Here is a 25607-nt window from a genome sequence, read left to right as displayed (position 1 = left end):
CCTAGCACATGGCTAGGATTAGTTCGGACCGTTCTGGTTTTTAAGTGCTTCCCAGGTTCGCAGAAATGCCCGGGATTTGAGAATTTTAAGACTATTGAGGACTTTTGTTTTAAATTTTAGACCTATATGTTCGATGTCTTGTTTTTAAACATTCTCTTACGGCCCTCCCACTGTCAAGCGTCCTTGGAAAAAGCACCTATGTTGATAGGGAGTGGTGCGGAGTGGGGTGTGGGGTGGGGGATGGAGGAATGTGTGGCTACCAATTCTTCAGCCACAATTTCTGACTTACTGTTAGTCTTTTTTATTAATGCTACGGATCCCTAACATTAATAAAAAAAATACAACAGATAGCGTATCTCCTGTTCCACAATATCAACAAACTTGATTACTGTTGGTCATCTGTTCGCGTATATGGAGTAACTCCTTTAAACGCTGTTGATCATTTTATCTCTATGCAGTTTCTTGTCTCTTCGTTTAGCTGTAGTCAAAATAAAGTGTGTTTTTAATGTTAACCTGTAAAAGGAAAACAAATTTTTTGAATTGTGTAATGACACTAATAAAGAACGTGTGTACTGGAGAGTCTCCTGTTGCACAAACTGAGGTGTTAACGACCACGTGAAAACTACTAAACATGTGATTACTATGAACACTACTGAATCACTAAACATGAAATACTTTTTAAAGCCGAAGGTGGTAACTGTCCTCATAAAGAGGCTATATTTACGCACCGCACAGCTGCACACGAATTTGGTTTCAAATCATCGGACTGCACATGTGAATCGGTTAAGAAGTTCTGTCTCTCAAATTTTTCCTCTGCTACGGCCAAAACCGGGGCAGTTACTGTTAACGTTATTTCGCCATTTACAATGATAATATGTTGCGTTGTTTGGAACAAATTAATTAGGTAACAGTAACGATAGGCAGCCGAAACAGAGTGAAGTAAAACTTTCCCCGACTGTCGTGGATATTTCAGTGTGGAGTAGGGGATTCAAGTTAATCTTTTAAATTTCGATGAAGTGTAAGGTAAAACTGCTGAAATGTGTTCTGTGGTTTTTCGTAGCAAGCCAAGATTTATTTCAGGAGGAGCTCGAGCGGTTACTACTACAAACATACAATTTTATTTCAGAATGAAACTTTCACTCTGCAGCGGAGCGTGCGCTGATATGAAACTACCTGTAAGATTAAAATTGTGTGCCCGATCGAGACTCGAATTTAGCACCTTTGCCTTTCGCAGGCAGTTCATTTTACAGTGACTCTTTAACTTAGAATTCCTAAATTAGATGCATTTCATGTCCATTTGGATGTCAATATAAATTTGTTACTGTCGCCAAGTACAAGAATAACTCTTTGTACTTGAATAGTACCCAAGGACAGTCACATCTTAAAGCACATGTGACTTTAAACATTGTTACGCACTTCTGACTAATAATATTAGCGCTGCCATATGTGAACTATGTTCGTGCTATAGCCTTGATCGACGATCTCAGGACGGGACGAGCACCGCTGCGCTCTGACGTAAGTAGACATCCAGCAGCGGCGCCGTATGGAACCTCATGTGTGTGTATATTCGCCGACGTTCCACATTCGTGGCTGCGTCTGGCAGCGGCTGGCTTTAGTTTGTGGCGCCGTCGCGACATACCAGCCGTAGCCTGGGACCTCACTCATCAGACGACACCACAGTACTGATTCAGTATCTTTTAAAAAGTGCAAAAGAATACGAGACTGATGGAAAGTTATTTATTTATACTGCTGATAACACCAACAGTTAGGTGGTGTGAAGAGAACGGGAAATGAAAACATGTTGGGAGAAGCTAAAGGTATTTAGATAGACCTGTTTTAGGATTTTGCTGCTCTGCCTGCATTATAACGAACCATGTCTAGTGAAAAACATAGTTGAACAAATTGTATAATGCGTCAGTAAACTGCTAAGACATTGCAATACAGTAGTAAAGCTATAGTCGCACTAAACTGCAGAATGTCTACATGACTAGTTTCGGTGAAGCTCAGTATCGTTATCAAATGAAACAAGTATGAAATAAGTCTGCTTTTAGTTATGAGAACAATATGGTAACCTCGGATGGGTATGTGTCGTCCAAGCAAACAGTATTTTCTTGGACAGATCGCTATTGAGCGCTGTGTTGTTTGTCTGAGGGTTGACCAGTTGTTTTGGAGACACTATATACAGGTAAGAATATACTGCATTTATGCATGAATGTTGTTATTTCATTAACTTCCTCAAGATGTGTTCTGATATTTCAGTTAACGGTTCCATCTCATACTTCAACGACGTATACTTCCGAATAACATCATTATTGCTAAGATTAATAAGACAAGATTTTCACTTGTCAGGTTCGTTATGCAACTAGTTGGTCAACGCCGATCGTAAGCGAACATATACGACGTGACGATTTTAATGTTCTGTACAGACAAGGGCTTCGCAGCGATCAATTGCAATGGTGTGGCTTCTTGGCCATTACTGCACAACGAGGTTTAATTTAACATGACAAAGGTGTTGTGGTTAGGTGTTACTTTTATTTCATGTTCTCATAATTAATAGCGGACTTATTTCATACTTGCTACATTCGATGATGGTGACTGAGCTTCACCGAAACTAGTCATGTAAACTTTCTGTAATTTACTTCTACAATGGCTTGACTATTGTACTGAGGTCAAATTAATATGAAAAAAAAAAATCAAATATGATAGTATGTTCTGCCTTTCACCGGAAAATGGTAAGCCAGTCCAGGACCAGTACCCAGTACACTGTACTCCGTAGTGGATGTTCCACAGAAACGAAAGTACTATCTGGTGAGCCATCAAGGAAGATTACTAGGACTAAGGTTCTCAGTACACAAAAAATGATGAATCGGATACAATCAGCAGCACTACAAGTTTGTTGACGGTCATAGGTAAGTGAAGTAAGACTTCGACTAAATTTCAACTTGGTATAATGAATGGCTGTTTTTTTAAAACACAGTGTGATACCTGTAACTAAGAAAAAAAATTTCCGAAAGTATGCGAGTAAATAAGTAGTCACGAACATTTGGACTATGTAATGTCATATACATTTTCCGGTGTAATATTAAGAAGTAATATGAAACGATACGATCGCGTTAAGTAGGTATTAGGAAAGGCTGGTGGAATGTTTAGGTTTGTGGGAAGAGTTCTATCAAAGCGCAACGCACATCTGAAGGAAATAAAATACAAGACGCTTGTCAGACCAGTTCGGATTTCTTATCAAATAGTTATCAGAACAGAGACGGAACGAAGGCACAATCGCACTGCTAGTATCAGAACAGGTCGCTACATCCAATAGAATGGTAATATTTAGAGGAAGGGCGACACAGCTGTGACGAAAACCTGTAAGGTAAATTTTGAGCATATACGTTCGAAGATAACTGCACGATTTCATGCTGCTACTACGTTGTAATGTAGATGTATATGAGATGCCAACGTTAAAACATGCACCTCTGAGTTATTGGAACTTGTAAATTTCACCGACGAGCTTCTAATAGACAAGTACTACAACCTAAGGTAGCGTCCAAAACGAAATTTATTTGCTTATATAGAATTCATTTGAAACTGTTTTCGCTGTAATTCTTGTGATTATCTCGAATCATAATCCACCGCAAGTGCCCGTTTTCGGAAAAGTGGTCCGTTATGCGTAGTTTCCCATGAAATTATTGCCAACGCGTGAAATCTTCAGCAATATTAATGACGTCTCTCTCTCGAGTAAGATTTATACCAAGTAATGTCACTGTTGCAAACCTGTCTTCGGACGATGCTCGCAGTGTTCGGAAATTCTATGTTTCGAATGTTTCTACGATTGGTATCATCCAGAGGAATGCATCAAAACTTCCTGTACAATAAGCATAAAAATAGAATATAATAATTAATGCAAGAACTGTTATAAGAATGAAATACAAGAATATGAGAATTTAAGAAGATATTAACCTCTGAAAATGCAATACGCAAATATAGTGTATTACAAATATATTACATTTATTGTGAAAAACAGTTGTAATTTTACAGTTAATATAATGTCACTGTAATCCCAACTCGAAATGAAACGGACACTGATAGATAAATGGAAAAAAATAATAAAATAAAATAAATAAAAACGATAATCGGCTTTTGGAACATAGTTTGCAAAACTGAAAAGCTGCGACGCCGACCAGTAGTCGCTGTGCCACTATCTCGGCTGATTTAATCGCTCTCTAAAACACGATGTAAATTTTCAACGTCGTTTTCCCAGAAACGGTCGATTAACTACGGATTAGGCCGAAACACGTGTCCGCTTATTTTGAATGCTTTAACACTGACTTAAGTTTCTGGAAGATCTGGTTATGGTACTTGCCGTGTTCTCATTGTTACTTGGAACCTTGTGTCAGCTTATAGCCGCGTTTGGTAGCATGATTTTTTTTTCTTTGTTGTCATTTCATTCACTTCGCCTGAACTGTCAGTGGACGCAAGTCACCTCTCTTCAGCCATATGAGAGCAAAAAGATTAAAACAGAGTTTACACCTGGACATGGCATTTTGACAGATGAATGTTTGACACAATAAAAAGACATAGATCCAGGTACACAGCTTAAGATATGAAAGGAGGAGCAGTTGAGGAATTAAAAGATTGACACAGATGAAACGACAAGAGAATGTTCCACAAAAAATAAAAGACAGAGGAATAAGAGCATACGTTTAAAGTATTAAAAAGACAGTGTGAAGTGATGGGTGAGATTAGATTGCTAGGAAGAGAGTATACTGGAATGTAGATTTTGGGTCAGTGCTTAAGAGGGTGTCTGAAGAGGCAGATGGACAGAGAAGAAATTCGGGAGAGTAAAGAGGGGATGTCATAAAGGACCGAGGCTTGGGATGTGGGTGAAGAGGGGCTGAGAGTAAGGGGTCCCTGACCGGGAAGGATGGGATGGGGTCATTTAGATGTGGTAGGCTGGATAATAAGATAGCTGATTTCATGTTCAGGTAAGGAAAGGTTATTAAAATTCCGTCGGGAGAGGGTGTGGAGGTGTAGTGTTGGGGAAGTGTGGTGATAGTAGTGTGGTAGAGTATCAGGGGCAGTAAGCAGGAGGAAACTATGGGGTGAGTGGTGTCGAGTTGCGGGTAACGAAGAATATTCGTAGATATTCAAGATGCAATAAGAGGGAGGGAAATTTTATACGTTGGTAGAGGTTGCGGGTGGGGGAGGGTAGGCGGATTCGTAAGGCTGGGTGGAGCGCATGATGTTCAAAGATCTGTAGGGCGTGGGCAGACTGATGTTCACTTTGTGGAGAAATAAACAAGAAAAGTTGTAATGACACATTCCGACGCAGAGACGTACAATACCTTAAAGGCTACGCCACAGATTAACTAGAGAGGGATGTAGAATATAATCCAAACCACAAATACTAACAAGATGGCTGCCTTTCCACACACACCAAAAGTTACGTCCATCCCTACAAGGTAACTTTTTTTTTTCTTTATTGATTTTCAATTCCCCGAAGGGGGCGGGCTGGCAGCAGCTTAGTACGCTGCTCTACAGCCTACAGACTTTTTTAAAAACGGAAGAAGAAAAGAAACAAGAAAAACAGGCGATAAAACGGTGATGTAAAGTGTAAAATGGCGGAAAAATGCGGAAAGTTAACACAGAAAGCAAAAGGGGTTGGCAATGTTAATAAAATACACATGAATCAGACTTGTAACATAGTAGACACACAATTAAAAAAACATGGCGACAGTCTGGTTTCTGTTCGCAAGAGATAAAAAAATCACACCCAGCGACAGTATGATGGCCGTTCGCAACACTTCCCAAAAGACACAACATGGAACACTCACTGTAAAAACACTCACTGTGAAACTGCACGAAAATGGCGGCACAAAGATGACACTCCCGAGCCAAAGGCAGATGGAGGGGGGGGGGACCTGGAGGAGGGGGAAAAACAAGGAGGGAGGAGAGGAAAAAGACGAAAGAGGGAACCAAGGAGGGAGAGGACTCATAAGGGGGGAGAGGGGAAGGGCAGATGCGAGAGGGAATGAGAAGAGGCAGAGGAGGGAAATGCAAAAGGACTCGGGGGAGAGAAGGGGGCAGAGAGTGGGGAGGTGGGGAAAAAAGAGGATGGAAGGGGGGAGAGGGAACCCGGGAAAAGCACAAAGGAAAGGAGGGGGAGTGAGGATCAGAGTTGATAGGAGGGATAAATGGAGGGAGAGAGGGCATCATCTGGGAGGGGGAGTTGATGGAAGCCACCTTGGGAAAGGAGACAAAGGGTGTAGAGATGGATGGTAGGGGGAAACAACAGTGAAGACTTGGCAGGGGGCGGGGATGGGAGAGGAGAGGAGCAACCAGGGGTTGAGGGGCATCAAGGCGGTGTAGAGGATGTGGATATGTTCGAGGAATAGGAGCAGATCAGGGTAAGGAATGAGGTCATAAAGGATCCGCGTGGGGGTCGGGAGGCGTATATGGAAGGCGAGGTGGAGTGCATGACGCTCAAGGATCTGGAGGGACTTATAGAATTTGGGGGGGGGGATATCCAGGCGGGACTGGCATAACAGAGGATGGGATGGATTAAGGATTTGTAGGCGTGGAGGATGGTAAAGGGGTGCAACCCCCATGTCCGGCCAGAGAGGAGTTTGAGGAGTAGGAGGCAGTTGTGGGCTTTGGATTGGATGGACGGAGATGAGCGATCCAGGTGAGGTGACGGTCAATGGTGAAGCTAAGGTAGGTGAGGGTGCGGGTGAGGCACATAGGACGGGTGCAGACAGTAAGGGAGAAATCCAGGAGCCGGAAGGAGCGAATGGTACGACCCACAATGATTGCCTGGGTCTTGGAAGGATTGATTTTCAGGAGCCACTGGTTACACCATGCAGCAAAAAGGTCAAGGTGATTCTGGAGAAGGCGTAGGGACCGTTGGAGGGTAGGAGCAAGGGCGAGGAATGCGGTGTCATCAGCATATTGCAAGAGGTGTACTGGAGGGGGGGGGGGGGTGGTTGGGGCATATCTGCCGTGTACAGGAGGTAGAGGGGAGGGGAGAGGACAGAGCCCTGGGGCACATCTGTAGAGGGGTAGAAAGTGTGGGAATTGGCAATATGGACTGCAACATAGGAGGGGCGGTGGGAGTGGAAGATCAGTCGGATGTAGTTGATAGGAAGGGCGTAGGTTTGGAGTTTAAACAGGAGACCGGGATGCCAGACACGATCGTATGCCTTTTCGTGGTCGAGGGAGACAAAATACAAGGTAACAATCGAAAGTGTCTGTTATCTCCTTCTTGGAGTATGAAACAAAAGAGAATCTTATATGAACATTACAGAGACTATATTCTACATCCCTCTCAATTTAATCTTTGGCGCAGCCTTTAAGGTATTGTATGTCTCTGCGTCGGAATGTGTCATTACAACATGGAAATTATTTGTAAGTCCTAAGGAGCAAGCACGAAATAGTGCTTGCTGTATGGCGCCCTCTCTGGACGCAAGAGGTAACAATGTGCCGCCTCGCTTACAGATAGCTCGACTCTCCTATGTAGGGGTGTATCTCGTTGTCTAGATGACTCAGCAAGTTCAAACGCTATGAGTGCATCGGATTGTGATGTTGGTTTTATATTCGTTCTCTAATAACGTGGCTGTATTGTTAAGCGCTCACGATTACAAGAACAGAAAGGCAGTAAAAGTCGCCTACAACAAGAAGTTTTGTGTTGCCAAAAGCAGATAACTTTGCGAGATACGATGATGACAACGTAGATCTGGCGAAACCGGTAATATTAAGAAAAAAAATTACTAGTGACAAACTTGATTTTTCAAGAATAAAAAGCTTCCCGTGGCAAAGTGTGGACAGGATATTGGTAGTCGTCGCTTCCTCGAGATGCCACGCAATGTCAGCTTAGGCTACGCTACGCTCTCAGTACATCTCACACCCACGCGCTGACACTATCGCTTACAATCTACAGAGGCGTTACACCAGTGCAAGAATGTTTCTCGTGCGGGCCTATGGGGTATCGTCTCAGTTGTGCGACTGGATTCGAGATTTCCTGTCAGGAAGGTCGCAGTTCGTAGTAATAGACGGCAAATCATCGAGTAAAACTGAAGTGATATCAGGTGTTCCCCAGGGAAGCGTCCTGGGACCTCTGCTGTTCCTGATCTATATAATTGACCTGGGTGACAATCTGAGCAGTTCTCTTAGGTTGTTGGCAGATGATACTGTAATTTACCGTCTAGTAAGGTCATCCGTCGACCAGTATCAGTTGCAAAGCGATTTAGAAAAGATTGCTGTATGGTGTGGCAGGTGGCAGTTGACGCTAAATAACGAAAAGTGTGAGGTGATCCACATGAGTTCCAAAAGAAATCCGTTGGAATTCGATTACTCGATAAATAGTACAATTCTCAAGGCTGTCAATTCAACTAAGTACCTGGGTGTTAAAATTACGAACAACTTCAGTTGGAAAGACCACATAGATAATATTGTAGGGAAGGCGAGCCAAAGGTTGCGTTTCATTGGCAGGACACTTAGAAGATGCAACAAGTCCACTAAAGAGACAGCTTACACTACACTCGTTCGTCCTCTGTTAGAATATTGCTGCGCGGTGTGGGATCCTTACCAGGTGGAATTGACGGAGGACATCGAAAGGGTGCAAAAAAGGGCAGCTCGTTTTGTATTATCGCGTAATAGGGGAGAGAGTGTGGCAGATATGATACGCGAGTTGGGATGTATGTCATTAAAGCAAAGACTTTTTCGTCGCAGCGAGATCTATTTACGAAATTTCAGTCATCAACTTTCTCTTCCAAATGCGAAAATATTTTGTTGAGCCCAACCTACATAGGTAGGAATGATTATCAAAATAAAATAAGAGAAATCAAAGCTCGAACGGAAAGGTTTAGGTGTTCGTTTTTCCCGCGCGCTGTTCGGGAGTGGAATGGTAGAGAGATAGTATGATTGTGGTTCGATGAACCCTCTGCCCAGCACTTGAATGTGAATTGCAGAGTAGTCATGTAGATTTAGAAGAAGGGAGAAACCTTAATAAAGAAGCTGAAAAAAGAAACAAAAGCAAAATAATTCTGAAGTTTACTCGTGTGACCATCGTGTGACCGTGAGCTGCTCGTGTGATGTCGAGAGTGTTCATAAAAGTGAAGCCTCCTAATTTTTAACGCGAATATCCTTGAAGCTCTTTAAATAAAACGGAAGTCATTAATTGTCCATTAACTTTCGGGCTTGCAGCCGCGCAAATAAAATTTCCTCCACTGATATGTCGTCTGCGTATAGTCCGGCCATCCTGAGAGCGGGTCACAAGACTGACAACAAGATGCCAAGCGTGGCCTTATATGCTCCACCGCCGCGGTACTGCGCATGCGGGTCACAAATGCGGGTCGGTGGTAAGGAAATACGCTTACACATGCGCCGCCTGTGGCGAAGGCGTACAGATATTCGATTCGGATATCGATGTATGATCGTCGACGGTGACACCATGACGACTTCTCTGCAGTTTAAATACCCTCAGAGCCGGATTCCATTCTATGTCACAGTTGAAACCATTATCTCTAATTATTAAATTACTAGCTAATCTAATTTCTGTAGCTTCCTCGAAGACAGATTCCCAAAAGGAAAATGTGGAAATTAAAATCTTCACATCACTGTAATTCATGGAATGCCCTGTATCAAAACAATATTCGGCCACAGCTGACTTGTCTGGCTGTAATAAGCGTGCGTATTATCGATGCTCCACACGTCTCTCATGAACGATGCTTGTTGTTTGACCTATGTACGACTTCTCACAAATTCCGCAAGGAATCTCATACACACCCGTTTCACGAAGCTGTAAATCGTCCTTCATAGAGCCGAGTAAAGCTGCAATCTTCGTGGGGGGCCTGAAGAGCACCTTAACGCAGTGTCTCTCAAGAATACGGCCTGTCTTCGAGGAAAGAGCACCTACATATGGCAAAAACGCGCTAGACCTGAAGGAATTACTATCTTCTACCCCATCACATACCTGCATTCTAGGTTTTGCATTGAATGCTCAACGAATTTGTTGCAGAGAAAATCCATTCCATTTAAAAATGCTCTTGAGGTATGTGAGCTCTTCTTGCAATTTATTTTTGTCGGATATACAGTGCGCCCTATGCACTAAGGTCTTAAGGACACCTGTGGTCTGTGAAGGGTGATACCTAATAGCACGTAGATATAGATTTGTGTGTGTTGGTGTCTGATATACAGGATGTACTAATGTCCATAATGGATAATATTGGACTATTCACTACGCCGCGATAAGGTGAAAACGCATAAAAGTTATTAATATTTTGCATCTTTATTCTGTATCTCTACATAGTCGCAACCATCTGCTGGTAGAGGGTTCGAACTGTTGCCTGTAACATGGCGGCGGTGTCTCCTCACCACGGAGACGTACGTACCCACATCGCAAGTGTCATAGAGCAGAAGTTACTGAGACTCAAGTGGGAGACTCTCGAGCACCCGCCCTGTAGTCCAAATCTCTGCTCACACCACTATTTTGCTTTCGGTCCCTTAAAAAAGGTCTTCAAGGACCGACGATTCCTGTCGGAGAAAGATGTATAGCAGGCAGTTAAGGGCTTCTTCATGCAGTAGGGTACAGTGACTTACCAAACGGGTACCTGGTGCGTCGGTGGGATAATTGCTTCAAAGCTTACGGCAGTTTTGGTTGACTGACCTTCCGATATTGGACTGTACGGCTTTCAAACGGAAACTTCTTGATCGCCCCTGACACGCCAATACCTCAACTGGACGTCCTCTGAGTGGCGAGAGGTGGTCTTTCAGATGAAGCACGTCTTATGCTCCATCTCAGAGATCGCCGTTGGCGTGTATGGCCCTGCAACAGTTGGAAGAATCCAGGCCGGAGGATTAAACTTTACGGTTTGAGAAAGGCATAGTGGATCAAGCATCTATCCTTGGGGACGATGTCGAACCCCACCTGCAGTTTGTTTTCTGTCAGCACGACGGCATCTACAAGCAGCCCAAACAAACCTTTCACACAGCTTTCGGTGTACATGCGTGGTCTGAAGAGCACTGAGAGGAGTTTACGGTATTCCTCTGGCCACCAAACTTCCCGGCATTAAATCCAATGGCGAATCCGTGGGACCACCTCGTTCGGGCTGTTAGCGCCGTGGATCCTCAACTGAGAAACCTAGTGCAGTTATCCACGGCATGGAAGATGGCGTGGTTCGACGAAGATGGCTCCACATAGCTTTCGGTACCTCTCAGAGCCTCACTGAGTCTCTTCTTTGATGTTCGCGCTCCTGGAGGTGGTTATACAGGCTTTTGACAGGTGGCCACTATAATGTGATGGGACTGTGTAGCCTTTGTTAACACTGTTTGGTCAATGGTAAAAATATCGGCTGTACTTACCTCCGCCTTTAGCCAGTTTTTAGTACCTATAACGATTTCTGCATTAGCGGTTGGAACTATGCTTCTTTCCCAACAAAACTACGATAGTTCCATAAAAACACGGGAGAACTGCCGGATGTCATTAACGTCCTGCCACGATATTTCGGAGCAGAGTCTTCTGGCCATCTTCAGGTGAGTGAGTACCACTTTGCTAGTGCTACTACAGTGGTACTCACATGAAGATGGCCAGAAGACTCTGCTCCGAAATATCGTGGCAGGACGTTACTGACATCCGGCAGTTCTGCCGTGTTTTTATGGAACGATCAGTACGCCGGGAAAGCTTTAAACACAACTACGATACTTCACAACCACGTTACCAGTGTCTCCTGGATTGTGCTTATATTTAAGACACCATCATTTACCTGGCTCACATAATATCGACGCTTTGTGATATAACAAAATTTTAGATACCATATGGTTTGGAGTTGCCATTTCTGAATATCGGATCCGGACACCACTGAACGAAGTCAACGACTTTGGTCATTTGAATGCTCACCTCATTAATATCCAAGCGATAGTGCTCTTTTTATTTTTTATTGAAATATAGCTTCAATCTAGCATATTAATTACAGATATCTACCCGAAGCCTTTTTGATTTTAAATTATTGCTGTTTTTATAGGTTATTCTGCATTTTCGAGCAAGATTGTTTCTTCCTGTGAAACATGCTCACTGGACCATGCTGGACTCTCTGGCAGAGGCTTTCAGCTAGCAATGACATGACACACCCGCTACTACCCTTATTTCTCGTACTCTGTTCCAACGCTAAAGGTAACATAGTTTGACTGCTGCCGTGACTGCTTGACGCCGTCACAGGCCGACCTGTGTGCATAGATGTGTATTCCGTGTTCTGAACACAACGAATTAACTTTTAGCCACAATGAGATTTTCACTCTACAGCGAAGTGTGCGCTGATATGGAACTTCCTGGCAGATTCAAACTGTGTGCTGGACCGAGACTCGAACTCGGGACCTTTTCCTTTAGCAGGCAAGTGATCTTGCCCGCAAGAGCACTTTCTCGCGAAAGGCAAAGGTTCCGAGTTCGAGTCTCGGTCCGGCACACAGTTTTAATCTGCCAAGAAGTTTAAATTAACTTTTAACTAATTTTTTTACATAATTGCTCCCTTCGGATCCCCATCCCTGCCTGTCCTGGCCACCTCTGCACATGTACATGGACAAGGATGAGAAAAACTTGTCTGTCTTGATAGCTAGGCAAAAGCCTGAACCCTGGTGCCCCCTGATAAAACTGCAGTGCCTTAACAAGTGTGACATCTCGCTCGATTTTCCAGGATGTACGCGGTCTTTTCAAAAGATTCGCTCGATTTCATAGGTCCATCTTCTGCATTATTTGAATGAAGAAACTTTTGATTTCAGCTTACCTCCCGAAAATATAAATTTATCGTGGTGACAGCTGTAAGTTGCCAATTGATGTAGTTTTCTAGTAGGAGTCTCCCGCGGTATCTAATATGTACGCTCATTCGTTTTCCAACGGGCGTCGTCTCGAGATGCCGACAGCACAGCAACAGAAGGCGTTTCGCTTTCTCCATTTCAGTAGGTGCTGTGCAGTCACAGTTGTTAGGCTTCAGTCTCCTCGAGGGTTCGGCAGTAAACCTCCTACGCCTTAATAGGGGTACAGATTTCTAATCCCACCGTTAACATCCAAGGTTTTTGTTAAACTGCAATGCAGCATAACAAAAGCAGTGACTACTTTGATTCCAGATACACTCCCAGAATTACGGGATTGATTCATTCAGGGGATGACAGTGAATGGTGCATTCGGCGAACGATATGTTTGTGGAAGCTATATGAAAACAATTGTTGAAAAAAACTCAAGATTCTATATGAATGCAAGGGAAAGGTATTCCTTGGGAAACCGGACTGTTTATTTGAAACTAGAAACGTCATAGTTTTACGCATAAGTAAAGCTCTATCTTGCTATCTTCAGTTAAGTATGGGATACAGCCTTCTGAAGAAGGATGGTCCTTTCTAAATTACTCTCTACAACGGTTTCATCCAACGTTTCAGTCGTCATTTTACGTGATACATTTCGGAATACTGGAGACGGTAACTTATATTCATTTATTTTGGACAAACCATAATGACCAAAGAACTTAAAAGTAATAATTATCATAGAGCTGAGGAACTTTTTGGTCTGGTTGACAGGTTTTCTAACACGGAGAAAATATCTTTGCCAGGCAGTCCAAACATGCCCTCACATAATTCTATTCTCACAGGAAACAGTCTTGCTCAGAAATAATTTAGATCACTGTATGCCAAACTTAAAGACTTTTAAGAAAATGTTGTAAATAATTATATATATATATATATATAATTATTTATATTATTTGCTTTTTGGTTTATAATTTTTGTTGAACTGAATTGAGATGGATGCAAACATTTAAAAATCAGTGAATACATTTAAACCATGATAAGGTGTCATGGGACATATACTTCGAGAATTTCGTCGAAGTAAGAAGTAGGTTCGTGGGCCACGTTATTTCTGAGCTAAAATGAGATAAATACTGAAAATACAGTTAACATATAATGTTGAAATTTTAGGATCATGGATTAAACAAATAATGAAATCACAATAGCGTTAATCATAACTATTATTACTGAAGTGCACTACGCTACTTACATTGGGAATACAATATTAATCACTAGTGATATGTTGGTTATCCGCACGTCGGTATCTCGTCCGTGCGCAGTGGAAATTTCCTTATATAATTACTAGTGTGCGCGAGTATGCGGCCTGCAGTACGCAGTGACTTTTTATAAAATTAAAGAGTTTAAATTAGAGCGGCCAGTCGAACGCGCGAGGCTCTCCCTCGACTCCATTCCAGAACAGATAACAGAAGAAGTGATTAACAAAAGACTAGACATCCTTTCTGTGTCTCACCAGCGATCACATGCGACCGCGCACAAGATAACTTGCATTGGCTTTCGTGCTTTATTAAACAGGGTTCTCTGATTAAGAAAAAATTGATTTACATGCTATGGCTGAAAATGTGCCTTTAAAATGTGCAGGCTACTGTGTAAGTTGCACATTGAAAAAATTATTGTTCGTATATTTAAAAAATTACTCTTAGTTGGAAAAGTTGTTACAGTTTAACACCTGACCATAAAATTTTGTTGTCGTACATCTTGCGCAGTAAGGACTATGTAAGGGTCAGGAAAGACTGATGAAAGTGACACTTGGATAAGTTAAACAGCGTGTCACTCTTATTCCTGCTTATCATCTAGTTTGAATATCAAATGTTTTCGTATATGTCAGTCTCTATGCAGTTTTCGTTGGTGTATATTGTTGCCACAGTCATACAATATCTGTGGCAGTGGTAGACTGGAAAGACAATGGTGTCCTCAAACACTACAAGACTGTCAGCCGAACTGATAGAATCTGGTCATTCCAATTGAATAGGTTGTCTGATATTCGGTAAACATGAGTTTCATAACTAGGCGACCTATAAAATGGTATCGAAGAATTTCGTGGAGTTAAGAAGCACCAATGGTACTGGTATTCACTAATTTCAGCTTTCTTAGTGAATATCGTGCTTATGGTTTTTGTGGATTACTTGTTGGTCCTCGTGAGAAAGAGTGTACGGGAGACAGAGAGAGAAAGGGAGAGTGAGATGGGGAGAGAGAGAGAGAGAGAGAGAGAGAGAGAGAGAGAGAGAGACGGAGAGACAGAGACAGGTGGAGAGAGAGATTCTGAGTGACACAAAAAATATGCCCTTTCTCTGTACCGTACACTGTTAGATCTCCTTCCTACATATTATTTTGTCTATAAAAGTATGTGCATGCTTATGCAAAGGAGCATATAACTGATATATCGATTAAGGAGCAGAGAGATACCATATGGTATTACTTACACTATCTGTACAAATAAACGAGGGCGCCAAATGCAGTTTGTTCTCGAGGACCGCAAGGACATTCTTGGCTGTTCGCTTTTGTCTTTTATCATCCTAATTTTGACATGTAAGCATCATTGTCTGTAGCTCTGAGTAATTTCTAATATATTAAGCTAACTTTCATTCAAAATTTGTTTGAATACCTTATCACAGTACCGGTGCACGTATTTATGTTAATAATCATTGTGCCGCTAGGTCCATTTTCTGTTATCTAACTGGGAGAGAAGTAAAACTTCGACGTGGCACCGATTTGCCACTGGCGTGACTTTGTTACTAATTTTCAATATATTTTTCTTCTCTTACAACCAGTCATTGGGAGAAGAAGTCAGAGAATTTTAACTAATCACACACCATAAAGCGGTTATCATACCGCGATATGCAGTTTACATTTTCTAAAAGTCCATCGCTCCAGATATTTAGTTACGCTGTTCCCAACAACAATTGCCAATACAACGTGCGTTCTTCTACTGCTTCAGTATTCATTTAATGAATGAAGACGGAAGCTATCTCATTAACGGTCACCTGTTTACTTGTACCACATGGGAAAAGAGGTGCCCCAGATTCACGAGACTGCATCAACACGCTGTAGAACATTCCATGTTGGCTTCAGAACAATATTTAGTTACTAGGATAGTGACGTTCTGATACGAACGCCTACGAGAAGGACTACTTATGAAAACGGGAAGGGCACTCGGTTGGTTGATATATTTCGTCGCTGACAACAGGCTCTGCAAACCCAGAGCGGAACTGTGGGCTTTCCTTCCCACAGCAACAGCGGCAGAAATGGAGCGCAGGGCCGCATCGATTATTTGAGAGAGAGACGAGTCCGCGCTACAGCCACAAAAAGTCTCCATTATTCTGCCGGCAGCGGAACTGGGGTATCGTTCAGAGGAGAAAGACAGATAGCGGCGTGCGTCGCCCCCACCCTCTCCAGCGCGCCCGGGGGCTGATATTTCATCCTGGACTCCAGAGTTCTATCTGCTGCCCAGCTCCGCTCCGCAGCGCTCGCTCTTCCGATATCGATACTCCACTCGAAGACAGGTTGACTGCTCGCTCAAAAACAAACTCCTACCCCTTGTTCGAGTTCGGGAGCTGTTGTCACAGATAAAGGTGCCGTGCAGAAAGACGCCTTTATGTCGATATAGAGTCTCATAATGGTGAAACCTATGCTCAGATAATTTATACAGTGCGACCCAGGTGCGGAGGTCAGTATTCGAGGGATGGACAAATTATGGATATTCATACAAGGATCGTACAATAAGTAACAGATTTTTTAGAAACCAGGCTGTTTTATTCGGGAACCTAATACACCTCATTATTCCGCTTCTTCTGTCTACAAAACCATACTTTTCAATATAATCTCCCTTCAGCCCAGCGGCCCAACACCACCTTACTGGAAGGCCCTGTATGCCCGCATGTTATCACTCCACTGGTCGACGTTCGAGCCAACGTTTTGCTGTATCCATAACCTCCCCATCTTCCGCGCATGCTTTCCACAGAGTGCATCCTTCTTTGGGCCATGCAGATGGAAGTCGGATGGTGCGAGATCCGGTCTGTACCGTGAATCAGGAAAATAGTGAAATTTTGTGAGCTCTTCTCGTGTGCACAGACTTGTGTGAGGTCCTGCTTTGTCATGGAGAATTAGACGTAGCATCCGTCGATCACCTCGGTTGGGAGTGTCTGCACGTTCCAACGTAGCAGGAGTCACAGCTGCATCGGCCGGCCGGCAATCGGAAGATCGGACAGGTTTGCCCGACCTTATTGCGATAGTGATAAACACTCCGCCCATCGACTCACCGTGCTTTTGTTCATTACCAAGTCTCCGTAGAAATTCTGCAAGCACCTGCGAATGCCTGTGATACTCTGGTTTTCGGCGAAAAGACAGTGAATGACAGTTCCCTGCTTGGAACGCACCCCCGTTACAGACGTCACTTTCAAGGCTGTGTACAGCGCCGCCACCTATCGGAACTTCATAAAATATAGTGGGTGAAGTGGGAATGTTCCATGATGCCCCACAACAAATTCCCCACTTTTTCAACCGAAATTGGCTGAGAAAGCAAATGTGTTGCAGTACTTAGTGAAGTCGGAGTGCAGCCGCATAAGTGTTTATCATCAGTCCTTGTTTGCTTACAAATACATTTGTTTTAGGAGGCGTCCGCCTTGAGCAAAACACCATTTCTCTTTTCTTCTATTACCCACCCATGTTTTGCTGAACTTTCAGCATCATATGCATGTGGTAACAAGAATGAAAATAAGAACTCATTGATGATGCTGAAACTCTGGCAAAGTATGACAGGATAATAAACGGAAATAAAAAAGAATGTGTTTTGCTCAAGGCGGATACCCTCCTAAAACACATTTACCCACACGTTATACTTCTTCTTTTTCTACTATTTCAGGCGCGGATCTTCCAGTCATCTTCAGTGCGAGTAATTGAAGCTGCAATGCGCTACTGTACTTGTTCCGTCATTTCAAACCACAGAAAACCCAAGAGGGAGACGCGTTGATCAGCGGCAAAGGGTATGCAAAAACTGGATCCGCGCTTACGTGGTCTCTTCATGCTGACATTGTTGTTGTTGTTGTTGTTGTTGTTGTGGTCTTCAGTCCTGAGACTGGTTTGATGCAGCTCTCCATGCTACTCTATCCTGTGCAAGCTTCTTCATCTCCCGGTACTTACTGCAACCTACATACCTATGTCATTTTTAGCTACACAGTAGCAATGTCTCTGCGATTTCATGATTTGTTTACTTTGAAACTGCCATCTTTCTTCAATAAATTCTTCGTTCATTCTACTCTCGTTATTTCATTTTCTGCTGATGTTGACATTTCCCTATACTCAACTCACCAGAAATCCCTGTCTTCTTTCCGTTACACTTCACTGACCACTACTGTTTCTAGTCTGAGCCTTTGCATTTCCATTTCCAGATTTAATAGTTTCTCTTCTACGTTCAAGTTTTTGACATGCACGCCCGACTCATAGAACATTCATGGTCACCTCCCTTTCGGCAGCCCCTTCCCAGTGATCCGAATGCGGGATTATTCCGGAATCTTTTCGATTCACTCTCAATCCATATTCTGTACTGACGAGAGTGTTCATTCCATTCAGCAGGTCATGTAATTCTTCTTTACTTTCGATCAGGATAGCATTGTCAACAGCGAATCGTATCATTGATGTTCTTTCACAATGAATCTTAAGTCCACTCCTGAACCTTTCTTTATTTCCATCATTGCTTCTTCGATGCACTGATTTAAAAGTAGGGGCGAAAGACTATATCCCTGTTTTACATCCTTTCTAATCCAGCGTTTCGTTCGTGGTCGTCCACTCTTATTACTCCCTCTTGGTTCTTGTACAGATTGTACATTACCCGTCTCTCCCTATAGCTTATTCCAATTTTTTTCATAATTTCGAACATCTTGCACCATTTCACATTGTCGAACGCATTTCCCGGGTAGACAAATCGTACGAATATCTTGCTTCCATTATCAAGCGCAAAGTCAGAACTGACTTTCTGACACCTTTAGTTTTCTTAAAGCAAAACTGATGGTCATTTAGCACATCCTCAGTTTTCTTTTCCAATCTTCTGTATATTATTCTTACCAGCAACTTGGGTGAATGAGGTATTAAACTGATTGTGAGATAATTTTCGCACTTTTCAGCTCTTGCAGTTTTCGGAATTGTGTGGATGGTATTTTTTCCGAGGGTCAGATGGATCTATGTCGTCAGACTCATATATTCTACGCATCAATGTCGGTAGTCGTTTTGTTGCCACTTCCGATCTGACTTTAGAAGTGCTGATTCAATGTTATCTATCGCATCTGCCTTATTTGCTCTTAAGTCCTCCACAGCACTTTTATATTCTGATTTTAATACTGGATCCCCTACCTCTTCCAAATCGAATCCTCTTTCTTCTTCTATCACATCCGACAAATCTTTCCCCTCATAGAGGCTTTCCACTTATTCTTTCCACCTTTCCGCTCTCTCCTCGGTATTTAACAGTGAAATTCTCGTTGCACTCTTAATATTATCACCAGTGCCTTTAATGTCAACGAAGGTTGTTTTGACTTTCCTACGTGCTGAGTCTGTCCTTCCGACAATAATTTCTTTTCGATTTCTTCACGTTCTGCATGCAACCATTTCGTTCTAGCTTCCATGCAATTTCTGTTTATTTCAGTCTTCAGCGACTAGTATTTATGCATTCCGGAATTTCAAACAACATTTTTGTAGTTTCTCATTTCATCGATCAACTGAAGTTTATCATCTGTTACCCATGGTTTCTTCGCGGTTACCTTCTTTGTAGGTATCTTTATCTTTCCAAAATCTGTAATGGCCCTTTTAAGAGATGTCCGTCCCTCTTCAACTGTCATGCCTACTGAGCTATTCCTTATTGCTGTATCTATAGACTTTAAGAACTTCAAGCGTATCTTATCATTCCTTAGTATCCCACTCCTTTGCATGTGGCCTCTTCCTGACTAATGTCTTAAATTGCAGCCTACTCTTCATCACTACTATATTGTGATCTGAGTCTATATCTGCTCCTGGGTACTCCTTACAATCCAGTATCTGATTTCGGAATCTATGTCTGACCAAGATGTCTGAAATCTCCCCGTATCACCAGGCCTTTGCCATGTATACTTTCGCTTCTTATGATTCTTGAACAGAGTATTCGCTGTTACTAGCTGAAATTTATTATAGAATTCAGTGAGTCTTTCTTCTCTCTCATTCCTTGTCTCAAGCCCATATTCTCTTATAACCTTTTCTTCCACTCCTTCCCACAACTGCATTCCAGTCCCTCATGACTATTAGATTTTCATCTCCCTTTACGAACTGTAGTAACCTTTCAGTACCCTCATACACTTTCTCTATCTCTTCGTCTTCAGCTTGCGACGTCGGCATGTATAACTGAACTATCCTTTTCGGTGTTGGGTTGCTGCCGATTCTGATAAGAACAACCCTATTACTGAACTGTTAGCAGTAACGCACTCTCTGCCCTAGCTTCCTGTTTATAACGAATCCTACTCCCGTTATTCCATTTTCTGTTGATGTTGATATTTCCATATACTCATCTGACCAGAAATCCCTGTCTTCCTTCCGTTTCACTTCAGTGACCACTACTATTTCTAGACTGAGCCTTTGCATTTCCAGTTCCAGAATTTGTAGTTTCTTTACTACGTTCACGTTTCTGTCATTAACGCCCGACTCATAGAACGTTCATTGTCACCTCCCTTTTGGCAGTCCCCTTCTAATAATCCGAACGGGGGATTATTCCGGAATCTTCTGCCAATGGAGAGGTCATCATGACACTATTTCAGTGACAGGCCTCATGTCACGTGGATACACGTTTTTTGTCTTTAGTTCACTGGTTTCCATTGCCGTCTGCATCCTCAGGACGTTTATCATTGCTGATTCTTCCGCCTTTAGGGACAGTTTCCCACCACAGGGACAAGAGAGTGCCCTTAACCTCTGTCTGTTCCTCTGCCCTCTTTGACAAGGCCGTTGGCAGAATGATGGTGACTTCTTATCCCGGAAGCCTTCGGCCGCCAGTGCTGTAATCAAAATGCAAGCGGTGGCGGGAATCGAACTGGGGACCGAGGAAGATGCTACCCCTACACCACGGCTACATCAAAGAGCTCATTCTGAAAGCTCCACTATTAAGCCACATCCGCACTGCAGAAGCAGCAAGAAGATGGGCTGTCCACCATCAGGGAGGACCCTCACTGGGTCTTCACTTCAGCCACGACCAGGGAGACCACAATGAGAGTAGAGGCTACTACGCCTCCCAAGCTGCCTATCACTTCCCGAGCATCTCCAGACACAAGAACTCGTCATCGATCCTTCCCCCCCCCCCCCCCCCCCCACTACGTTTAGGCGTGCCACAGCAGGACCCTCTAACCGCTAGTGCCATCCACCCACTGGTCGCGGCTAACGGGCAGAGATCTATTGATTTCAGTCGAAGATAAGACCGGATCGAGCCGCTACAGCTCAAAGGCGAATGTTTTTACTGTCTCATTCTGGGTCCTAGTAGTGCTCCAAAAGCTATTTACGTTACTGGCCATTAAAATTGGTACACCAAGAAGAAATGAAGATGATAAACGGGTATTCATTGGACAAATATATTGTACTAGAACTGACATGTGATTATATTTTCACGTAATTTGAGTGCATAGATCCTGAGAAATCAGTACCCAGAACAACCACCTCTGGCCGTAATAATGGCCTTGAAACGCCTGGGCATTGAGTCAAACAGAGCTTGGATGGCCTGTACAGGTACAGCTACCCATGCAGCTTCAACACGATATCACAGTTCATCAAGGGTAGTGACTAGCGTATTGTGACGAGCCAGTTTCTTGGCCACCATTGACCAGACGTTTTCAATTGGTGAGATAACTGGAAAATGTGCTGGCCAGAGGAGCAGTCAAACATTTTCTGTAACCAGAAAGGCCCATGCAGGACCTGCAACATGCGGTCGTGCATTATCCTGCTGAAATGTAGGGTTTCACAGGGATCGAATGACGGGTAGGGCCACGGGTCGTAACACATCTGAAATGTAAAGTCCACTGTTCAAAGTGCCGTCAATGCGAACAAGAGGTGACCGAGAGGTGTAACCAGTGGCACCCCATACCATCACGCCGGGTGATACGCCAGTATGGCGTTGACGAATATACGCTTCCAATGTGCGTTCACCGCGATGTCGCCAAACACGGATGCGACCATCATGGTGCTGTAAACAGAACCTGGATTCATCCGAAAGAGTGACATTTTGCCATTCGTGCACCCAGGTTCGTCGTTGAGTACACCGTCGCAGGCGCTCGTGTCTGTGAAGCAGCGGCAAGGGTAACCGCAGCCATGGTATCCGAGCTGATAGTCCATGCTGCTGCAAACGGCGTCGAACTGTTCGTGCAGGTGGTTGTTGTCTTGCAAATGTCCCCATATGTTGACTTCGGTATCGAGACGTGGCTGCACGATCCGTTACAGCCATGCGGATAAGATGACTGTCGTCTCGACTGCTAGTGATGCGAGGCCGTTGGGATCCAGCACGGCGCTCCGTATTACCCTCCTGAACCCACTGATTCCATATTCTGCTAACAGTTATTGGATCTCGACCAACGCGAGTAGCAATGTCGTGATACGATAAACCACAATGGCTGCAATCCGACCTTTATCAAAGTCGGAAACGTGATGGTACGCACTTCTCCTCCTTACACGAGGCATCACAACAACGTTTCACCAGGCAACGCCCATCAACTGCTGTTTGTGTATGGGAAATCAGTTGGAAACTTCCCTCGTGTCAGCACGTTGTAGGTGTCGCCACCATGGCCAACCTTATGTGTATGCCCTGAAAAGCTAGTCATTTGCCTATCACAGCATCTTCTTCCTGTCGGTTAAATTTCGCTTCTGTAGCACGTCATATTCGTGTTGTAGCAATTTTAATGGCCAGTAGTGTACTTTGGCACGCATATCACTGTCCTACGTAAATGTGTTCCCACGCTGCAACAATATATAACGTTATTCAACGCTAATTCGTAACAATAATGCGCATGCATGTACGCTGGTAGTATGGAGTCAGCGGCAAAAAATATACAGCGAGACAAACCAGTACATAATGCTCTATCCTTTACGGGCTCAACCACTTTTTTCGCATCATTAGTCTCTCAGTTACAAGGAATTCGATGTGACGGCAATTTCACACACAGAAAAGTTCATTATCCAAATAAGGAGAGTGTCCATAAAGGTACATTTTCCTATAAATAATTATCAAGTCCTTAGGGTGTAAGTACTTCCTCACGTTTATTACCGTAACTGGCTGTTGTTCGAGACGGAGTGTTACAGTGAGTTTCAGCTGCGACTGCCGGCTCGACTCCTTTCGCTTGGCGCGCCCACCCATCCCTCCGGCCCCCAGGTTCGTGATTTTCGCGCCTTCTGCCGCCGGCGCTGGACGGCCCCGGCGTTTCCTCATTTCAGCCCGGGACGCCCGGCCACGTCCGTCATTAACGCTGCAGCCATTGTTGTCGGCGCCCGCCGCCAGGAACAATGCGCGCGCGTGCTGCCTCCTGGCGGTCGTTAGTCCCAACTGCCTGCAGGTGGCGCCCTCGCCGGCGCCGAGCAGGAGCCGCTCTGCACTCGCTGAATGGGAAATGATTTTTTTGTTTTTCTCTCCTAAAAGATCGCTTCGCTTCCAGGAATATCGCTAAAAAGAGCAGCGCGCTCTTGACTCGGAGCAAAGTATTTTTCTTTCACTGCGTCGAACTGTTTATTCTTCTGCTGCCGCTGACATTACATCGAAGTGTATGAAGTTTATTTTGTTCTGCCGGAAGTCTGCGATATTTTTCGTGATATTTTACATTCACCGTTTAGTATTTTGGGTCAGTCTTTTTTTAATTTTTCCTAAAATTTTAAGGGAAGGTGAGGGAGTTGTGCACACTGAAGTGAAAAGTGAACAGGAGTTAGTAGGACTAGCCCAGTGATGTGTCTGTAAAAACTTAATTATTTATATGTAGACCACCATTCCGGTAATCAACGAATTCGACGATTTCTACTGGGAATCGTCATTGATACTGGCAAGATATCGGTCACCTCAGATTCCAAGACTTTTGGAAGGTTTTAATGTCAAGTCTGATATCCGCTAACGAATGACGGAAGACATATTTATTTCATATCACATAATTATGAATTAATAATTTCTTTGGTGGTACTGTGAAACGATTCAGACGCAGAGAGTCTACCCCAGGAATTGGGACATCTGAGAACTGCATTTCGAAAAAATGGGTACTCAGAGTGGCAGATTCAACGTGCTCTCCACCCAACCACTGCAGCACAACCTGTTGAGATGGATGAAGTCACGAGGGAGGAGGTAGGCACTGCATTTATTCCATACACAGGCGCACTCTCGGGGAAAATCGCCCGCATTCTGAAGAAACACCGGGTCGGAACTGTGTTTTGTCCTCCAAATAAAACTCGTGCACTGGTGGGGAGCGCCAAAGATGACCTCGGTTTGAGGAAGGCCGGCGTGTACCAGATTCCGTGTCAATGTGGCAAGTCGTATATTGGTCAGAGGATGCGTACCGTCGATGATCGATGCCGTGAACACCAGAGGCCCACTCGACTGATGTATCCGAGCAAGTCGGCGGTCGCTGAACATTGTTTGTCGGAAAATCACGCCATGGAGTATGACCGCACGAGGATTCTGGTACAGACGTCGAGATACTGGGACAGCGTTGTTAGAGAGGCAATCGAAATTCGCACCAATGACGACCTCATAAACCGTGACTGTGGCTATAATCTTAGCAAGGCTTGGGAACCAGAGATCGGGTTAATCAAGAGTAAATCGAGCAAACGTATAGTTGTGACGACCACGGCGGACGGAGCCATCACACCGACGTCATCTCAGACGCCGTCGCAATCTGTTCCACCGCGCGACCGTGGCGCGGGGCGCGGACGTCGGAGGGAGCGCGCCGCGGGCGGAGGGTATTTAAATCGGCCGCCGCCGCGACCGAACCCAGTTCCCTCTGAGCAGCCATAGCGTACGGATCTCCATGCCGGCACGTTCACAGGAGCTCAGTCCGTCAGTTCACCTGTTGATGGCGACATGTATGATCGCCGAAATATTGTGCCCGTTGGACACTATAGACCGGCAGCATACCCGTGGATATTTTGATTAACGGAATGTCTATTTCTGTGCAAAGGAGGGAAGAGGGAAGAGTGAGTCGTTTTTTCCTGTAACCAAATCAGTTTCTAAAGTGATTCACTTCTATTCTGGTCACTAGGTTTCTACCTTTACAATTGACATATTTTGTAAGTTTTATTTTCTCGAGATAATGGCCTCTTTGTAAGAAGATGAAATAGCAGGCAAATTGATGAACGTATTTGATGGTATTGAAATAGTTTCGAAGGATGAAGATCGTGTTTAAGAATGCATCCTTACATCTTCACTAGAAAGTGGAGATGATAGACCAAAACTGCAAATGGTAAGCAGTGCAGTTATGATGTCAAAGGAAAACCGACCTTAAAGAAAGACAGAACCCCTACCTGAGCTGGGACAGCAAGCTGCATGTAATATAATTCTCCTGACTGCACTTCCCGCATTACAAAAGAATACTCAGCTTTCAGATTGTTTCTTCCCCATCAATTGAAAACATTACACTCGCCATTTCTAATGCTGAAGGAATCCTTTTGTACGGAAATAAGTGGGAAAAATTAGATGTTCTTAACATAGATGTTTACATAGATCTGTTGTTATTAAGAGGAGTATATAAGCACACAAAGAGTCTTCTGAAAGTCTATGGGAACATTACAAACGTCGCCCAGTTTTCAGA

The sequence above is a fragment of the Schistocerca americana genome, chromosome 8 (assembly GCF_021461395.2).
Source record: "Schistocerca americana isolate TAMUIC-IGC-003095 chromosome 8, iqSchAmer2.1, whole genome shotgun sequence".
Lineage (NCBI taxonomy): Eukaryota > Metazoa > Arthropoda > Insecta > Orthoptera > Acrididae > Schistocerca > Schistocerca americana.
Note: the sequence above shows the minus strand (reverse complement) of the source record.